Source organism: Alligator mississippiensis, chromosome 1, assembly GCF_030867095.1.
Source record: "Alligator mississippiensis isolate rAllMis1 chromosome 1, rAllMis1, whole genome shotgun sequence".
In the NCBI taxonomy this organism is placed as follows: domain Eukaryota; kingdom Metazoa; phylum Chordata; order Crocodylia; family Alligatoridae; genus Alligator; species Alligator mississippiensis.
This window is the reverse complement of record NC_081824.1, coordinates 326,828,411-326,848,388: the sequence shown is the minus strand read 5'-3', so window position 1 is coordinate 326,848,388 and position 19,978 is coordinate 326,828,411. Positions and strand designations below refer to the sequence as shown.

The 19,978-nt window shown below is 42.5% G+C and overlaps 1 protein-coding gene across 4 annotated transcripts in view; it reads right to left on the bottom strand.

Moving 5' to 3' along the window:
• The window catches only part of ARHGAP6 (Rho GTPase activating protein 6), a 556,002-nt gene that overhangs the window by 121,158 nt on the left and 414,866 nt on the right, over window positions 1-19,978 (bottom strand). Inside the window, exon 1 of one of the 4 annotated variants that reach the window (XM_006257821.4) lies at window positions 19,355-19,634. The exons of the other annotated variants lie outside the window; for them this stretch is intronic. The gene's annotated coding sequence lies outside the window, so the exon portion shown is untranslated. Of the gene's footprint in view, window positions 1-19,354; window positions 19,635-19,978 lie in introns of those variants that run through there. 4 annotated transcript variants of the gene reach the window in all.

Here is a 19,978-nt window from a genome sequence, read left to right as displayed (position 1 = left end):
CTAAAATTTCAGAATGGAAGCAAAGTCTAAAAAGGTAGATTAGTACACCTGGAGTGCAAAGAATAATTCTTTGGGGTCCTGAATAAATTCTGACCAAATTAAAAACAGTGGTCCAATGTCTGGGTCAGTGAAATTTGATGTAGCTTTATTAAAGGAAATGGAACTACACTGATTTACAGCAAATGAAGTACACAGACAAAGCAACTCATACTCCAGCACAACCTGCTGAGGAATAGATTTGACATTATTAAGCTTCAGTCACATTACAAGAGTGTTTACCCATTTTAACACAAATATAAGAACTCCCATCCTGTATGCGTATGTGTGTCTATCTGATAGATGTACTGTACATATATTTTTGAGTGTAATAGGGGCCCTAACCCATTACTGACAGGGGAAGGGAGAACAGGGCCTGATGGCCAGCCCAGCCCAGCCCCTTGAACAGACTTAATGGCAAAAAGGGACCTTAAATAAGATGGCTGCCTGCTCCAGGTAGTGACTGGCAGGCCTGGGGTGGAAACAGATGGTCAGATGACCCAGGGAGAGGCTCAAAACCCCAGGGTCTGGCCCAGAAAGGGCAGTCTGGCCATATGAGCCACAGGAGGCAGAGCTCCAGGGAGAAGCCAGTCCAGACTCTGGCAGAAAAGACTTTCTGCCACAGAAGGGCAGAAGAGACCCTGCACTGTGAGCAACACAAGAAGAAGGCCTTGAATCTTTTCCATTGGTTCTATTGCAGGGTAAAATTAACCCCGACAGGGGAGCTTGTGTTTTGTGAGCTTTATGTTTTGGGAGCAGATGCTCCTGCTTTTGATTTAAATTTGGATTGGAGGACTGGCATGGCTGTAAGGGTCACATTGGAGGCCACTAAGTTGCAGCAGGGGCACCCAGCTCAGCACACTCTGGGGGTCTGGAACCCTGGGGTGCTGAGTACAGGTCCAAATACATTTAGAGGGAAGACTGTAGCATGTCAGAGGACTGGATATCTTACAGCAAAAACTGGGGAGTGTAATTCCTGTGTCCACAAGGGGTGTGCTTAGGTGTCAAATGGCCCAGAGCCCACAAGGTGCCGAGCTGGAGCTCAAGAACCTAGGATCCTGGTGCAGTAAACTCCAGGCAGTGGGAACCAGCTAGATTAAAAGTGAGCTAAGGCCAGGAAGGGCCCAGATTCAGACAAAGACCAACCCCAAAACCTGCATCCACTTCCTGGGGCACAGTCCTTATGAAACTAGAACATCAAGCTGTGACAGGTGAGATAACCGCAAAGGGGCAGGACCCTGAAAGTCTGAAAGCAAGGGTGAAGAGTTTGGAGCCCAATGGCAAGCAAGGCCAGCACTGACTATTCAAGCTACACTGAGACAATGATATATGCAAAGTATGATGTAAACATATACTACACTTTATTTTACTTTGCATTATAGGTATATTGACTGTGCATGAAGTATGTCAGGGCTTATCAAAAGGTACTTCTTCACAACAATCTTTTAAAATGAAAATGATTACAAAACCATGATATAGGGGTATCTATCAGCTCCTTATACAAAATATACAGGCATATCTAGTACACAAATAAATTACACTGCACATATTTAAGATATTACACACACATAACAAGAATTTGCAGCCTATTCCTTTCCCTCCTCCCTTCTCCTCTCCTCCCTCTGTTGATATTTTATGAACAGTTTATTGTCACATAGCTGGGTTGTACAATTTCAAACTGAAGGTTTGCTATGCCATGCAAGCCAAACCCAGTGAGCTTAAACTCAGGCTAACCAAATGAGGTAGGTGTTGCAGAGCCCACAGTCACAACACTAGCAGAAGAACGTTTACATTTTTTTTAAGAGCTGTTATCATTTACAGTTAAAAATGATCAAGAACAGACAACAAATAAGAAAACAACTGTCTATCTAACCTTTTCCCCACAAAAGAAAAAACGTTTGAAATACAGATGTATGCAACCAAATCCTTATAGGCATATCATGTCCATATGTTTTACACTTACAATTATGTAGTTACAGAAATAAAAATGCCCTCAAACACTACAATAGGTACCTTGGCATGTATCATTCTATTTATTTTTATATCTTTGTCTCTTGTAAGAGTAATACTGCTAAACACCATAATATCTAAACCAGTGGCTCTCAAAATTTTTAGGGTCAAGACATCTCTCCTTAGACTCAAGGCACCACTTGGAAAATACCAGCTTCCAGTGTTCACTAGTTTTTTTACTATAGAAATATAATACAGGCATTTGCAACCAACTCAAAAAGGCTCCAACAGATCAGAGCATTTTAACACTGGGTTTATTTTGGGAATTATGTTTGCACAACTAACAGTGTAAACATTGCAATGGTACCCTGTGGTATCCTTGAAAGATTCTCAAGGCACTTCAGGCAACTGTGGTGTCCTTGTTGAGAATCACTCATCTAAATTTTGATGAATACTTTTTTGAAAATAGCATCAGTATCTATGTATGATATTTATACCCTGCTTATAACTTTGGTATCTAAGTTTATGGCAGGAACTGAAGAAAATATGATAATTTAGACACTTAGGCTCGAGACAGACATTTAAAAAGCCCAAGGTTGGAATCGATTTAAGTTACATGGTTTTCTGTAAGCAGAGTAGTTTAGATCATTTTTAAGTTTAGATCACCATTTTTAAAAGAGTCTGTGTGCACCAAGCTTCTGTTCTGTTATGGGTATAGACTGGTTTTGTGCGCTGAACTTTTGTTCTCTTATGGGTATAGACTAGTTCCGATCACTTATACTGGTAAAAAAGTAATGTCTGTACCTGGCCTTAGATTATGCTCTTAAGGACAGTCTTTTTTCTGTTTCAGTATATCACTTAGCAGAAGACGGTAATAGGAACTATTCCCATGCAAATAATAAATACTGATAAATTGGAATTGGCATAGACACATGATTCTTATTCCTTATTCTGTGAAGAGTGCTGCATTCATATTTAATGGACAGAAATGAACAAGGCTCATTTTGGCATGCACGATGGCAACTTGATACAGCACACTGTCTCCAGTTTTCCTGTTAGGACATGGATTTAGAACAGACTTACATAAGAGATTTCTCAGATCTTCAGTGCTGCTTCTTGCTGTAGGAGAATTTTATCTAAAGTCTGCATGCTTTCAAACTAAATGTCTAATAATGCTTTGTTAGCAAGACAACAGCTAACATTGGTATGGCTGAATGCAATGTGTCTGGAAAATCTACACTCAGGGAGATAAAATGACACACGATAATAAAAATTTGGAATCATCCAATCTATTTTCTGCTCATCAAAGAAAACATTAATCTTTCACACGTTGTAACTGATAAATTCTCTTCTCTGTCAATTTAACATGGATTTTATGAGGTTAACAGAACACATGACTGTAGTTAACTAAAGTATTTTGGAATATGCTTTGTTAGGCCCCATGGAATCTCCTAATCTACTATAAAAGAGAGATCCAAGAAATATTTGCTTGAAACTGTCTGTTTTATTTGGCAAATAGCTATCAAAATGTTTTCTACAGGCCAAACCAACATATACACTTTACACAATTCCTAAGCTAGCATGTTTTGCATAATGAAAGGTAAGTTAGAGGTCTCAAACTTCTACTATAATATATACTGTAAATTTATATTTCATTTATATCTATTATTTCTTCTAAGACTTCAAAATTTATCTAGTAGGTTTTTCTTTGGTTTACTGTATATTGTACACTTTAGTGCTTATGAAAGATCTAAATTTATAAGCTCTTCAGAATGAGGCAAAAATTTAATATCATGAGATAAAAGCAATTATTGTGAATGTTCCCTAAAGGTCAGTATTTTTTGCAATCAATACCTATCATAAGACATTATTACATTTTGGACTTCTGTGTCAGTATTGATCTATCTTACCTTCTCAATATGAGTAAAGATTTCACTAAAACACTATATATAAAGAATAAATAATAACTGTTGTGACTTGCCGGCAGCTGGCACAGTGGAGTCCTGGTCAATGACCTAAGGCCTTAAGCCAGTGGTTCTCAACCTTTTTAGATTCAAGGCACCCCTCAGAAAATGTCAGCTCTTAGTTTTCACTTATTTCTTAACTACAGAAAATAGAACAATTCTTCTGCTGCAAAGAACTCAGAAATGCTACAACATGTCAGAAGGGTTTTAATGTTATGGCTTCTATTTGAAATCACTGAGTTTATCTCATGAATTGTATAAAGGTGTTTGCATACCTAACCATACTAATATCATGTGGCATCCCACAGCATGCTTAAAAAGATTTCACGGCACTCTCATCAAGAATGATTTCCCTAGGCACTATGGTTGTAGGAGCACTGGAGACAGAACAGGTAGAAGTCAGAACCTAGAAAATGTAATTGTTCGCACAGTACTGAAGGGAAGGGAGGTTTTATGGTTAAGGCACTGCCCTCAGGTTCATGATTTGGATTCAGCTGCTGTCTTAGCCACAGAGTTCCTTGTGTATTTTGTGGAAGTTACTTAATCAAGCCATGTCTCTATTCCCCAGTTGTATAATGGGATAATAATACTTCCTTTATCCCAGACTCTGTCTGTCTGGCCTACATAAATTTCAAATTCTGCAGGCTAAGGGCTCTAACAATGTACATGCATAGTGTATCTCATCTAAGACCTAAGCTAGTATAACACATAACCTATTCTACTATAACACAAAAACATAAAGTACAGACCTGTACTAGGATCATAATACAAATACATGAATAGTAATAAGAAGAATAGACCATGTTCTTCTCACACTGCCCATGAAAAACATCACATCTTCTATGAAGGAGGAAACTCTACCTTGGTGGTCATACAAGTGCAAGTCTGCTGTGCAAGGAGGGAACTAGATGCTGGGCATTGAGGGAGAGCACACTGTACTTGGCACAGCTTTGGGAGACTCTCCTGTGCCACAGAGCATTGGGTATAGGCTGGCCAGAATAACTTGCTCTTCCCAGTTCAAAATTTATGCAAGGTTACCGAGTGGAAATGTAACCTTGGTGAGGATCAAGGGTAGGGTGACCGTATGTCCCACTTTAGCCAGGACACTCTAGGATTCCATAACTTGGTCCCAGCTGGTTGGTCAAAAGCCCTGAGCAGGAGTCTAGCAGGGAGGCAGAGCAGCACGGTGTGCCAGTCAGGTGGCTGGGCAGGCATCACTGCTCTTGTGCAGGAGCAAGGACATGCCACATACAGGTGCGGTGGCACCTGCTCCAGTCCACCTGCCTTGCTCCTGCACAGGAGCAGCAGTACCTGCCCAGCCACCTGCTCATGCTACTCTGCCTCCCCACTGGACTAGCCCATGGTTTTGACCAACCGGCCAGGACTGGCCTACAGAATCCTGAAGTGTCCTGGCCGAACTGGGATGAATAGTCAACCTACTCCAGGGAGGATTCCTGAAGAGTATTTTTCTGAATATCTAAACTACTCACTTTTGAAAATGTATTCATGCACATGTACTGCCACACACATACATCACTGCTTTGCTCGTTAGATTGCAGCATGGCATGAAGTGAACTCAGAACTTTCCAAATTCCAAGAAAGATATAGTCCTTCTCCCCACAAAGTATTCTATCCAAAAAAGGTGATGTGGTGGAAAAAACAAGTACAACACAGAACACATCTTGTTAATTAAATTATATCATTTAAAAATTAAGGAAAAACCATACTAAAACCTTGCCCTTGTAACTTCTGTCAATTAATTACCTCTCTCATTCAGCAGTCCTCTCAGCTTCTATTATATTTTTCTCATTGCCCTCCTGCTAACATCTTTTTTCCTCCACAAAAATGAGCAGTTTACTTATCACATAAATAACTGAAATACCAAAACAGATGACTTAGTCATTAAGGGGAAGATTTGTGTCTTTGAAAATCTTCCCACCCTTTCCAAGCTCCTTGTAAATATCATTCAAATTCTGAGCATAATCTCATAGTAAGAAACCATTGCTGGTTTTTAAAAAATATGTTTTTGGCTAATTTGTATTATGGCCTATATTTCCAAAAGAATGTAAGTGAAAATCAGTGGGATTTAGGAAATAGTTACTGTAAAAATTTCCCCCCTGTATTTTTAAACCTAAACAAAATCAGTGTAGACAATCAAACAGCCCACATTCTCACTTTTAAATTCTTCAAAAATCCAGAATCAGGACTTAAATTTAGTGATGTGCCCAGCACTCTGTAAAAACTGTGGTTTTTACAAAAGATGGTGGTGGTTGGAGACTCCCTTCTGCAGGTGATGGAGGTATCCATCTGCCAGCCTGACCTGTTGTCTCAGCAAATCTGCTGCTTGCTTGGAGCTGAGATGTCATGGAGGGATTACCGAGACTCATCCGGCCCCCCTGGTAGATGACTACCTCATAGGCAAGTCTACATTCCACCCCATGGCAACGTAGCAGTGTGCTAGGCCGCTGCAGGGCATGCTACAGTGACGTAGTGATCACATGGGTGTATATTTCCAAAATGAAGTACTAAAGCATGGCACTGTAGCAACGTCATACAGCAGCATGTAGACATGCCCCATGCTGCTCAGCCATGTGGGCACCAATGATGCTGTCAAGGATGACTCTGAGCAGATCAAAAGTTACTGCAGGGCTCTGGGTGCAATGGTGAAGGGCAGAGAGGCTCAGGTGGTGTTCTCCTCGATCCTTCTGGTCGAGGGGAAGGGCTTGGGCAAAAGCAGACACATCCTACAGATCAATGCATGGCTGTGCAGATTGTGCTGCCAGCAGGGCTTTGGCTTCTTTGCCTACAGGATGTTTTTTTCCAAGAAAAAGGATTGCTGGTGAGGCAAAGAAAAAGGATTGCTTTGTCAGGATCCATCTGACAAAGAAAGGGAAGAGCATCTTCACAGACAGACTTGCCAACCTAGTGAGAGGGCTTTAAGCTAGGTTTGCCAGGGTATGGAAACAAAAGCCCTAAGGTAAGTGGGGAAGCAGGTGACCTGGAGGAAGCACAAGCAGGAGTGGGCAACAGGGGAAAAAGTAAGGCAATTGGCTAGTTACTTCAGGTGTGTGTACATGAATGCATGGAGCCTAGGAAACAAGCAGGAGGATCTGGAAGTCCTCAAACAGTTCCAGAACTATGATGTGATTGGAATAACAGACTTGGTGGGACACCTTGCATGACTGGAGCACTGTCACGGATGAGTACAAACTGTTCAGAAAGGACAGGCAGAGGAGAAGAGGAGGAGGAATTCCACTTCAGGTAAAAAAAACTGTATGATTGCTCAGCTCCAGTATGAAACTGGAGTCTCTGGGTCAGGGTCACAGGAGACAGCAACAAGGATGATGATGTGGTGGGTGTGTGCTGTCGTAGACCACCAAACCAGGAGGATGAGGTGGATGAGGCTTTCTTCAAACAGCTACCAGAAGTTTCCTGATCACAGGCCCTGCTTCTCACGGGAGACTTCAATCACCCTGTCATCTGCTGGGAGGGCAATACAGCAGTGCACAAGCAATCCAGGAAGTTTTGAAGAGTGCTGGGGACAACTTCCAGGTACAAGTATTGGAAAGGCCAACTAGGGGCCATGCTCTTCTTGACTTGCTGCTCACAAATAGGGAAGAATTGGTGGGGAATGTAATAATGGATGGCAGCTTGGGCAGCAGTGACCACGAGGTGATTGAGTTCAGAATCCTGATGAAAGGAAGGAAGGAGAGCAGCAGAATAAGGACCCTGGACTTCAGAAAAGCAGAATCAGGGAACTGGTGGGCAGGATCCCCTGGGAGGCCTGTCTGAGGGGAAAAAGAATCCAGGACAGCTATGGGTTATAGTGGACAATAAGCTGAATATAAGCCAAAAATGTGCCCTTGTTGCAAAGAAGGGTAAGGGCATACTGGGCTATATTAGGAAGAGCATTACCAGCAGATCAAGGGAAGTGAGGCACTACTGAGGCCACATCCTTGGAGATTTTTAAGATCCAGCTAGACAAAGCCTTGGGATAGCCCTATATTTGGGAATGGTCCTGTTTTAGCAGAGGGTGGAACTAGATTGTCCTAAGGTGCTTTCCAACCTATGTGCACTTTTACACATGCTCCATGTGTTCTGATTGGAATGTGTCAGAGCAGATTCAATTCATCTTGATTCAGAACACTACAGCATGCTGCAGTGTCTCATGCATTCAGCATTCCTGCATTTGAAAATGGTAGCAGGGGCACTTTAATGAAAGCTTGTCACACGAGCTTTCGTTAAAGTGCCCTCACCAGCACTTTGAAATGCAGGATGCTAAATTCATGAGATGCTGCCCGTGTTTTGATTAGAGCAGCTCCTATGTACAGGCAGCCTATGGAAAACATGACACATAACAGATATAGTATTACATAGTTTTAACTTTCTTTGCTTAATTTCTTCTGTAAGTTTCAGGAAACTAAGTATACAATTGCCACTTTGTAAAACTTTCATTTACATTGGTAATTTATTTCAACTCTAAAATTATTTCCAGATTTCTCAACCAGAGGCACTTTAGATTCTGTCAGTTTATATTCCCATACCACAGTTTTCCTGTCTGTACCTCTAATCTCTCCCTTCCTTGCTTTCCAGTTATTGCAATTTGTATTCAGCAATAAAACCAACTAAAGGAAAGCTACTAGTTCCTGTAAATATTTAGTCCTACAGAATTAACAGAATGATAAGCATAAAAAAAGAGGGGAATTAAGAAAAAAGTGAAAAGTAAATAGCACTAAATGACCATTATGGCTGTAAATGACTAAAGGGGGAAATCCTTTGTTCCACTGAGTACCTAAAACTGTCTTAGATGATTTTGGGGGGATTTGTAACTACCCAATATGAGGTAGTTACTTGCAGGTAATAATGTGGAGCAGCTTGTTTATGGCCCCCGGCACATGTCACATTTAAGTCACAATAAACCAGTCAGAAGTTATACATTTAAGTCATGATAAATCATATCTTAAATTGTTAATTGCTATACATTATTAAAATACGTAATAACTTTGTGGCTGGTTCCTTTCATGCCATTAATAGAATGTGTGGCCAGGCTGGGACTCCCAGCTGCGGAAGCACATGGTGCGTTCCCCGGTATGCACCCCTGGGTGGGAGCCCCATTAGCTGATGTGATTCTCAGCCACAGGAACTTGCTGGTGCAGGAGTCCAGAATCATAAACCCAGGCTCCTCCTGTACCGGTAATAAGGTGTGATTGGATCTGATGCTGGATGCTACAATTACATGTCCTGCCACATAAGGGTGGAATGGCAGGAAACATGTTTGAGGGGATTCCACATCAGGAGCCATCACTCCTTCATCTACATGTCTGCCAGGAGCCTAGGTCACACTTTTCTAGCTCCCCCTACAAAATAGCGTCAAACATCAAGTGTTCCCTGCCAACAGGGTAGCCTCTAGGTATCCTTATAAATTAATGCAACACATTTAGGGTATGAACAAACATATATTTGATGCCATTTCAAAAGGCTAGCTGCTGATTAGGAGCAGGCAGCAATTGTTAAGTTCTAACAGTTAAGTGTACATAAGCCAGGATATAAACGTAGCATGACTGCTCCAGTTTAACCCTGAATAACACGGCAATGCTGTTTTAAAGGTGGAGCTCTTTTGCTACATTGCTGTTGTTCCCGGCTTCGACACATGTAACTGTTAGAACATAACAGCTGCTCTGCACTCCAACTTCCCCTTTTGAAATAGCTCCAAATACTTACTCTTGGGAGTACTGAAGATGTTCTAGCTTTTGCTGGGAGCCCCACTAGTGTCTGACAGCATGGCGGATTAAGGAATGATAGCAAGCAAAAGATAAAAATTCAGAAATGTATACTCAGAATAAACTTTAATAACAAGATATATATAGGAGCACTCAGCTGTATGTGTCTCAGAAACATCCATAATAAAGTCTGAACACCAAGCCAATTACACAACAGGAAATGCTGATTTTACTAACTATTTCAACCCACCGAGCAAAATCCTGGCCCCAGTGCCATGAATGGCAAAATTCACAGGGTGTTCTCAATGGGGTCATCATTCCATCCACAACATTTAATATAATGACAAAAATGCCCATGCAGTGCATGTTCCCTAAAAGTCAGGATCTTTGCAAACAATACCTATTGTATGATTTTAATACATTTTGGACCTCTGTGCCAAAACTGATTATCACCCTCTGCATATGAAGAAATATTTTACTAAAGTATTGTATTTATGCAGTGAATAATAAACTATGCATTAAATCAAGGAAATCTGTTAGTATTGGCAAGAGACTGGACTGTATAAAGTATTCTCTTAGTTGTTAGTTGTGTTTACATAGTAATTAACTTTTATGTGGCAATTCCTAGGCAGACATATAGTCATTTACTCTCAGCTATCTGTCTTTCTTGCAAACAACCCTGTGATTGCCAAGTGGAATTGGATGAATACAGGATACACGTTGCTAAATTCTGTATAACAAGGCAAGACTAGTAGGATACTGGAAAGCTGGCATCATCCACAAGGGAGACTGAATTCACACCCACACCAGAGAAATATTACTTAGGAAAATGACATGAATTAGCCCTCAGCAAATAATAATAACAAAAAAAAAAAATGGTTAGTGACTACCAGTTATCAGGAAAAAAAAGCTCTACTAACATTTCTATGAAATAAAGAGTGGCTATGGGAGGGAGCATTTGCTTACAGGGCACTATAAGTAAAGTAGAGAAAGGGAAGGGGAAAAGATTTTACAGTGTTCCTATCTTATTTCTTCACATGATTTCAAGATTAAAACATTTTCAACACAAGGGCAATTATGGGTTGAATCCCTCATGGAGAAGTCTTTTTAACAAGCCTTTGGATTTCCAAATAGAAGTCTATAACAGAGCTGTTGTTTGTGTAAAATAAGCACAATATGAATAATTTAGATCAGGGGTGGCCATGAATGTCATCATTTAGATCAGCAAGCATGTCACAAGTGGCATGGGTAACCTCTGTATGTACCACACAGCACAGGGGTGTCCAACCTTTTTGAATGTGGGGCCAGATCACGAACTTTTTATCACCCAGTGGGCCATATTCAAAGACCTCACAGGAAGTGGCATCACATCAGGAAGATGTCATGTGACCTTTGACACCAATGAAGTTGCAGGAAGTGACAATGAAATGGGTCTGGAAATGTGGTTTAAAATCCATATTTTGCCTACCTCTGATCTAGGCATAGCTATGCCTATGTTCTACTATGGGTACTTCTCATGCTTCTGGGCTTTGCTGGTTGCCCCCAACACCACCCTTCCCTTTTCTGCTATATGTGCTAGGGTGTTTTTAAGTCTTCCTCAGAGGTACTGGGTGTTGGCTACAGCCGAGGCTAGGGACTTTGACTGAGGTGTGCCAATGCTTCTTTTGGGACCAAATCCAGAGGATTTTGGATAGAGAGTTATGTCCAGAGGTAGGCAACCCTTTCCATGGGTGTCAGAGCATAGCACACAAAGGCATTTTGCTTGGCACGTGTGCCTTGGGGCAGACTTCAGGGAAAGGGCCAGGGCTGTGCTGCCACAACAAGGATAGAGCCCCTTGTGGCTCCCCCGTTGTCTGCCACTGGCACGCCAACATTTTATAAGTCAAGGCTGCAGGTGTTTTTGGCATGGCCCAAAAAGCATTGCCGAGCCCGGGTCTTGCCCCTCTGCTCGGGGTCCCACTGATCGCCAAATTTGGGGTCAGGAAGGAATTTTACCCCATGGTCAGATTAGAGCACACTGTGGAGGTTTTTGCCTTCCCTTGTAATGCTCCAGCACCTGGCTTCTGGGATGTGGGCACAGCCCGCTCCCAGGAGAGAAGACCAGGCTTTGAGGTTAAAGCTTCAGCCCCAGGAGACGGGGGTCAGAGCTGAGCCTCCCTCCCCTGTGAAAGGCAGGGACCCCCCCACACACACACACAGGTGCTGGGAGACCACAGTCACCGGCCCGGCCCTGGTGGAAGCACCATCATCCTGCCCCAACCCCGGCCCAGCCTGGCACTACCTGCGGCACCCTGGCCGGGCAGGAGGCAGCAGAGGCAGACGACGAGGGCAAGCCCGGCCACCATGCTGCTTCCGCGGGTCCGCATCACCATGCTGTGCCAGGCTGGAGGGAGCTGGAGCCGGGGCCGGGCAGCACCTCAGGGTGCAGTGAATGCAGGCTCTACCCGAGCCTGGGACTGCGCCGCATGGTGCGGCCAATGCCGACAGCCCAGTGGGAGGAGGCACCTGCCTGAGCCGCTCCGCCTCCGCCAGTTCCACAACCCGGGGCTGGGCGGCCAAGCTGGGCTGCCTCTCGCTTGTGGGCAGGGAGCGGCAAGTTGCTCAGGCCGGGAAGTGGTGGCTTCCCCACGTGGTGCTGGGGACGGGAGGAGGCGGGCCAGGTCTGCACCGGCCAGCAGAAGTGGCGGCGGAGCCGTGTGCCACTCGGGAGGGGATGAGCCTGGCTGAAGCGGCAGGGGCTCAGCTGCATTTTCCCCCTGCCTAAGTGCAGCTGAGCCCCCTGCTGCTCCAGCTGGGCTAATCTGGTCCCAAGAAGCACATGGCTACTCCTCTTCCCACATGCACCATGTCAGCAACGTCAAGCTGACACGGTGTGTCTTGGAACCTTGTCCCTTCCCCAGCCCTTCAGCAGCCATTAGGAAGCTGCTGAGGGGCTGGGGGAGGGACAAGGGGCAGGAACGAAAGTAACCCATGTTTACTTTCATTTCCTGTCTCAGCACCACGGGCTATAGAAAATGCCTTGGTGGGCTGCATGGCGGCCCATGGGCCATACGTTGGACAAGCCTGACACACCAGATCAAGAAGGTGGCAAGCAGCACAGTGGCAGATAGGGCAAGAGGCTTAAAGCAGGGCAGCAGATTGGGATTGGAAAGGGGATCGTACTACTCAGGGAGGGCACAAGGGTTAATTTGTGGCACTCCTGTCAAAAAGGTTGGCCCATGCTAATTTAGATCATTAAGACCTCTCAAGACTCCCTTGGAGTGTCCAAATATTTGTGTTCACAGAATCCAATATTTATAGCATGCAATATTGATTTATAATGAAACATCAAGATACCAAACTAAATTCACCACCACCAACTCAGCCAGTTAAATCCATTAACATAGAAGGGAGAATTCATGCCACTGGAGGGCTTTGCCCTGCTAATCCTTATTCTCTGAGCCTCTCTCGGAAAGATGTCATTAATGCTTTCTGGTATGTCCAAGCACATACATAATCTGAGGAGATTTCTGGTAGGCCTGAAATGGAAATTGATTAAAATTGACAACTGCAAGGGAAAAGATATACAATGAAAAAAGATAGTAGGAGAATGTATAAGATTTCTCATTTGAAGAGTGGCTGTTAGGAATGGAAATGCTCATTAGGTTCACATCTACTGTTTGATGCAGGGCCAGGGCAGGGTGAGAACAGGGCCACATACTGCCACCGCTTGCCACCTGCCTGCTCCACACCCAGCCGCTTGCCATTCCCCGTTAGCCCCACGGCATCCAGCTGCTTGCCACCCCCTCCCGCCCCCACCCTCAGCATTCGGCTGCTCACCACCCACTCCCCCCTCCCCACACTCGGCGTCCAGCCGCTCACTACTCCCCCCGACCCAAGGGTACACTTATTAAAAAGGGGGCCGCTGGGAGTACACTTATTAAAAACGGTTGAAACCCCCTGCCCTAACCATTAATCAGAGCCAGTCTCCTTGTTTATTTTCTTCCTGACCTCCCGATGCTTGCACTCTTGGCTTCCAGCAGAGGATCCAGTGAGGGTGCACTGTTGTGCTTGCACCCCACTTTGATTTCTGCTCCACCCAAAGTTTAAAGCTAACTGCCTGACAGCAGCAGCAGCATTTTTAGTCAGGAAATGCTGAAGGAGTTAACTGACTTCATGGTTATTGTAATCTATCCCATCCCTTCTAAACTCTATTCCACAGGTGCAAACTTCCCCCTCATCTTTTTAATAGTCAAACAATCGAGTTATACTTTGTTCTGCAATTCTGCTGTTAGCTGCTGCAGTTCTAATGAAGCTCCTATTTCACAGCCCTGCAGATTGTTTTTAATTCATTCCAATGAAGTTATATTTCTTTTTGATTCAATCTTAAACTTAATAATACAGCCCTAGGACCCTAACATATTAATAAAGCTTCTAGTTTATTTTTAACAGGAAAGAAATACATGTTGTTTTATATGTGATTATGCACCTCATCTGCACCCCCCGCCCCACCTTTTTTAAATTCTAGCTCCACCCATGTCGCCTTCCCAATGGCTCAGCTTCCCCAGGATGGGTGAAAGTGCCTGGTGAATAGCACATTCTCCTGCAAGGTGGTAGATATGGGCTTGAATTCATTCAGGCTGAGGAGAGCCTATGTCTTCCAATTCTAGGGCAAGTGCTTTAATGAGTAGGTTGCTGGGGAAAAGGTACACACTACCATCATCAGTCATGAAACGTCTGTCATCAGAAACACCATATGATCTCATAAGTGCAACTAGGTATGGTGAATCACAAGTAAAGCACAGTATGTAATGGACAGCTTGAGAGGGGCAGGAATTCAGACAGTCCCCATGGAGTCATCTTTCCTATGGCTACCTGTAAAAACCAGTAAGCTTTTTGAATCATGTTTTGGAGGTGCACACCATTTCCTTCTCTCTGCATAGAATGCTTATAAACAAATATGAACCATTCTCAGGTATCTCTGAAGTCTCTCCATTGCCTCTGTGGGGATGCTAAATGCCTAACCTAGTTATTTGGAAACTTCCCCTGGAGGAGGGTACTCAACATTTTGACATGGTGCTACCAAGGTTTAGGCACATACTGAAAAAATGTGAATTGTGCCCCATGTGTGGATAATATAAAGGTAATGTACTTATATTGTGACCCAATACCGTGTGTAGTGTAGGGGTACTCACAAAGATTTGATTCAATAACAAGTTACAGGATAACTTCACCAAAAGCTGTGGGAAGTTAGGAATGATCTCCAATTCTATTCTATTCTAATATTTGATAGAAAGATTAAAAAAAAGGCAACGTGTAAGTATGCAGAACTATCAGTTCCCATGTGTTCAGGTTTAAACTCTTCTCTGCAATCAGGAGAGTTAGAATTTTACCTTAAAAATAGGGAAGTCCCATGCCCCATGTAACCCTGTGACTTTGGGAGAGAAACACCCAATATTGTGAAGCTTCCAATAAAACTGCAAGATCTCACTGCATTGTTCACTGTTCATTAGGGCTAGGCACAGACATTCAAAAAGCCTGAGGCAGAATCGCTCAAACCTAAGTGAGTTTCTGTAAGCACCCTAGGTTAGGTCAGGAGTAAATAAAACAGAAGTTTGCCCTTGGAGCAGGGGGAAGAAGGGAGGGGTGGGGGGCATGCAGGCTGCCTCCATTGGCTGAGGCCAGCAGGTTGAGGGCACTTGACCACACCTCCCAGTTTGATATGTGGCTTTCCTGGGCTGCCAGAGATTGCTGACAGCAAGTGCCACTCTCCCCCTTCCCCATCAGCAGTCAATGACTGGCACCTCCAGTCCAGTCTGCCCTCTGTTACTGTGAGAACTTGTGGGGGAGCATGGGGTCCCTAGGTGGGTGTGCAGGAGCCCTCTCAGGGACCCCCATACTCCCCTACATGCTGGATCCCCGTGCCCCTCCTGAGAGCCAGCACATCACCAGGGAGCTGGACACAGCTGAGTGCTCCTCCCCACCCTCCCCTGTCATCAGTCTGGCACTGTGATGACTTGGCTCTGTGAGAGCTGGAGGCAGGACCAGAGCAGCCAAGCATAGGGTGGGGTTACTGGCAGCCCACAAAGGCACCAGGGATGCAAGCAGACAGTGACATAACTTGATACGTGAACAAACTTGGTACCAAAGTTTGATTTATCAGTCTAACCTAGATAGATTAAGTCTGATACCATATCAATCCAGGTCTATCTTAGACCAAGATCTGCCATTTTGTGCTCCAAACTGCTGTTCTCTTACAGGTATACACCAGTTTCCAACCACCTAAACCAGAAAAAGTATAATGGTTGTACCTGGCCCAAGTTAAAGCTATATTATTCATATCTAATGCTTTATGATATGCCTTAATCATATCTCTTGCCTTACCCATAATGATACAATACAAAGTCACTTAGCTTCTAGCATACTATGAATCTTATAATTCAATGTAAACTACTCTTAGTACTTGAAGTCAGTTCACCATGTTCAAAACAACGTTTTCAGTGAAATCTGATCCTACTTATAGAAAAAGACCTTTGAATAGAGATAAAAAGTATTTGTTGGCAAAATAAAAATAAAGGATGGTGCTCAAAATTATGTCCCCACTACTTATTTCCATCCTGGACCTGAGAAAACATTTCAAGAAAGCAGCAATTTTGACATAAATGTTTTGTTGAAAATATTTCAAGCACCTTTATAATCAGGGATCCTGTTTTTTTCTGATAAAAAAAATCCCCAATTTTTAGGTTAAAAAGGTAACCCCAAATCCACATTTTTTCTGTGATTAAAATGAAGTGCCACTAATACATAAATATATATACAGTATTGTTTCACTTTGATCATGGAAAAATGTGGATTTGGGATTCCTTTTTTTAACCCGAAAATTGGGGATTTTTTTTTTGTCAGAACAGGATCCCTGTTTGTAATATCCCATTATTACGGGATATCTATTCCTTCCAGACTGGATTTCTAGAACATACACTGAATGTGACTAACCTCACAGACAATCTAGAAACTTCTGCTTGAACACTGCTAGCAGAAGTTGGTCTGTACTGCTTCTTGTAGAGTGAATATTATATCAGTGTACTAGACAGGCTGCACTAGATTTTAGCTGGTTTCCAAGTGCCGGTGAATACCTTCAACTCTGCAAAGATCTTACATTTTGCCTTCCTTGTTGCAAGGTCTGTCTATTGTGTCAGGTTTCATCTGTGCTGAGAGAAGGATGGGTTTTGTGTGACCTTTTAAAAAAAACAATAAGGAAAGTTTTCTTTTGATTCCATTTGATTTTGCTTTCTGAGTCACTTGCGTTCCAACTGTTTCAGTACTGATGAACAGTATACCTAGAGGTGGTGACAAGCACATTTCATGCATCTAAAAAATAAATACATAACTCTAGTTGATTATGAATTTTGAGGTCACTTACTGCATAACTGCTCCTCCCATTCATCTTCATTTCACAGTTCTAGCACCCATTCTAAGTTTACAGTCTCGCACATTACACATAACTCATACCTCACATGTTGATTTAAAGTGTCCAGGACCCTTGGATAACTCAAAACTATGACACTGAGTCAGCTGCAGCCTTTTGGCAATGACCCAGTATTTCCCATATGTTCTACTTAGCATATTCCAGTTCCCACCCACCGTAGCACCTTTCTTAATGACTAGGTTGCCCTGCAGAGACCAATCTTGCAGGGAAGCTAAACTGGAAAAGCATAATAGCGGGCACATCTACATGTGTACTAATGTGCCATAATTATGTTATATTATTACAGGTACTAAACTTAATGTGTGGTAGTTGGCGCTACTGTGCACTAGCGCCGGCACATATCTTTTAAGTGGCACTATTGTGCGGTAGACTAATTCTCCTGTACATTAGCACAGCTTTCACCATGACACACTAATGCAAAGGAGAATTAGTCTACTGTGCTTTTAGCATCTCAGGTAGACGCACCCAGTGATCCTTAGTGCAACTTTACTGAATAGAGAGTAAAAGTTGATGTGCCCTACTTCTGGCTTGTCAGTTTATTTACATACTAAATCACCATTTTTTCCTTATGGGAAATTTCCTTTTGAGTTGATTTAGCCTGTGCTTTGGGACCATGCAACTCTTAAAAAAGGCTACCAGTTAGGTAGACTATACATCTCGGTTTGGCCGGGACAGTCCTAGATTTGGAGGCCAATTCTGGCCATGCAAGTGAAAATGAAAATGAAAATCTGGGGCTTGGGGTGGGTAGGCATGAGCTGTAAAATAGGAAGTCCTAGCAGACAGCAAAACTGCCCTAAAACCATTTCCCTTGATTAGTGGAATGACCATTAAAAAAAGGAGATGACTGTTGCCACAGGCTATAATCAAGAGTTATGGAATCATAAAAAGTACAGACATATATAAGATTATTTTAAATCTATATATGTAGTGCAGTACAGAACAAGGGGTCATTAAATGGCCCCTTAGCTGCCCAAATAGTAATACCATAGCTGTACTGGGCCACCCTGCCCCTGCCTCTGCCTGTAGCAGCATCACTGACTAAAATATTGTATTCACACAATTCTACATCCTGATGCAATCCATATCAATCCTTATGATGTCAAATGTCAGAATGGGGCTTCCTAAATCTGTTTCTTTGCACTAGATGGTGCTTAACTCTTTTGAAAAAGACCAGATAGATGAGTCAGTATATGAAAACCTGCTCTGACACTAAATCAACACAGTGCTACTGGATGCTGTCTCCGTTCTGTATTAAGTAAGAAGGCCTGTTAAAAATGCTCATTAAACAGCAGCATTAAAATGTGAAGATCAAAATTGGTTATTAAAATAAACAAAAAATAACATATCAGCATGAAATATACAAGAGGGACCTTCTGTAAGCTACCTCCCTAGAATGAAATACCCCAAGTCCAATCTGCACACCTGCCAGCTGATCTGCAATTTCATTCTTTGTTTTAAACAGTGCATTTATTTTGGACAGGAAGAGGGAAAAATAGCCCATAAAGTTCCCACTGTTATGAAAAACAGAAACAATTGCTAGAGTTACAAGCTCCTCATGGACTGAGTCAGCACATGAACAGTTCTTATTCTGTGCTACAGTTCAATCAGCTAACTGGAACATAGAGGCATTTTAGCTAGATCTATAAAACACAACTCTTACAGAAGGTTTGCTTTTTTGGTTTTGGGGGTTTTTTTTCCAAAACTGAATGTCTGCAGTTATACATGTCATACAATCTGTTTTCAAGCAGACTTATCAATGGCATACTTTGGCTCACAGCTACCAAAGACTGGGGCCACAGACCCTTCACACACTTAAAGAAAATGATAAACATATTGCAGACTTCAAAGTAACCTACCATCTAATTAAGTTGATTTTTTAAATGGCTTAATTGTGCAGTTTAGTTTAATTATGCAATACCACTGCTCATTACATAGGTTTTGCTCAGTTCTATCTAGTTAAGCAAACATGCAAGATCATGAAACCAGTCTCAAAATAAAGGGTCTTTGAGAGCTTTCAATTTGTTGAATTCAGAGCCTGCTAAGTGGCAGTCACGGACTAAAGGCCAATTTTTTTCTTACTGAGCAAAAAGTATTTTGTTTTTCTGAAATTCAGCTAAAACAGGTACAAATTAAAACACAGTAAATTATCAGATTCAGCTCAAACACTCCATTACTGGTATCTCTCCCACACGATGCATACACATATTTTGTTTGCTTACCCATTAACTAAATTCTGTTGTGTCTCCAGTGTCCCTTGTATTTTGATCAAAACAGACTTGGAATAAGAACGCAAAGTCCAACTTAGAATTTTTATAAAAATTTTAAAAAAGAAGCGCTAAAGTCATAATAATGTAATTTTCCTGAAATTATATATCAAATGTCTGAGAAACAGATCAGCTGGAACAGCTATATCTCCCACGATACCTTTTTTGCCAGAGACTTCTACTGTCATGAATCTGAAGGAAAAAAAAAAGATCTTTTCATTTCATTGCTTCCAAGTGAGCTCAGAGAGTTCAGTATTGCTGAAAGCTTTGTAATAAAGTGACTGTACGGGTATGTGGCGGGGGGGGAGAAAGGAGGAGGGAGTGAGAATGAGGGAGAGATGCAAACAAACTGTAACTGGATTCCTTGCTTTTTATTTCAATGGGATTGTTTTGAAGAAACACAAGGATTGGTTAAAAAGGGGCATGTCTCCAGAAAAAAAAATCCATCTTCTATACAGCTATACAAACTCATAGCTGGACAGTAACTGTATAAACTTTCCTTATTAGGAATAGCCAAAGGAATGTTGAAAGCATCTGGTAATATCCCTTAGAGCACGGTAAGACACTGTTGATGTTCTT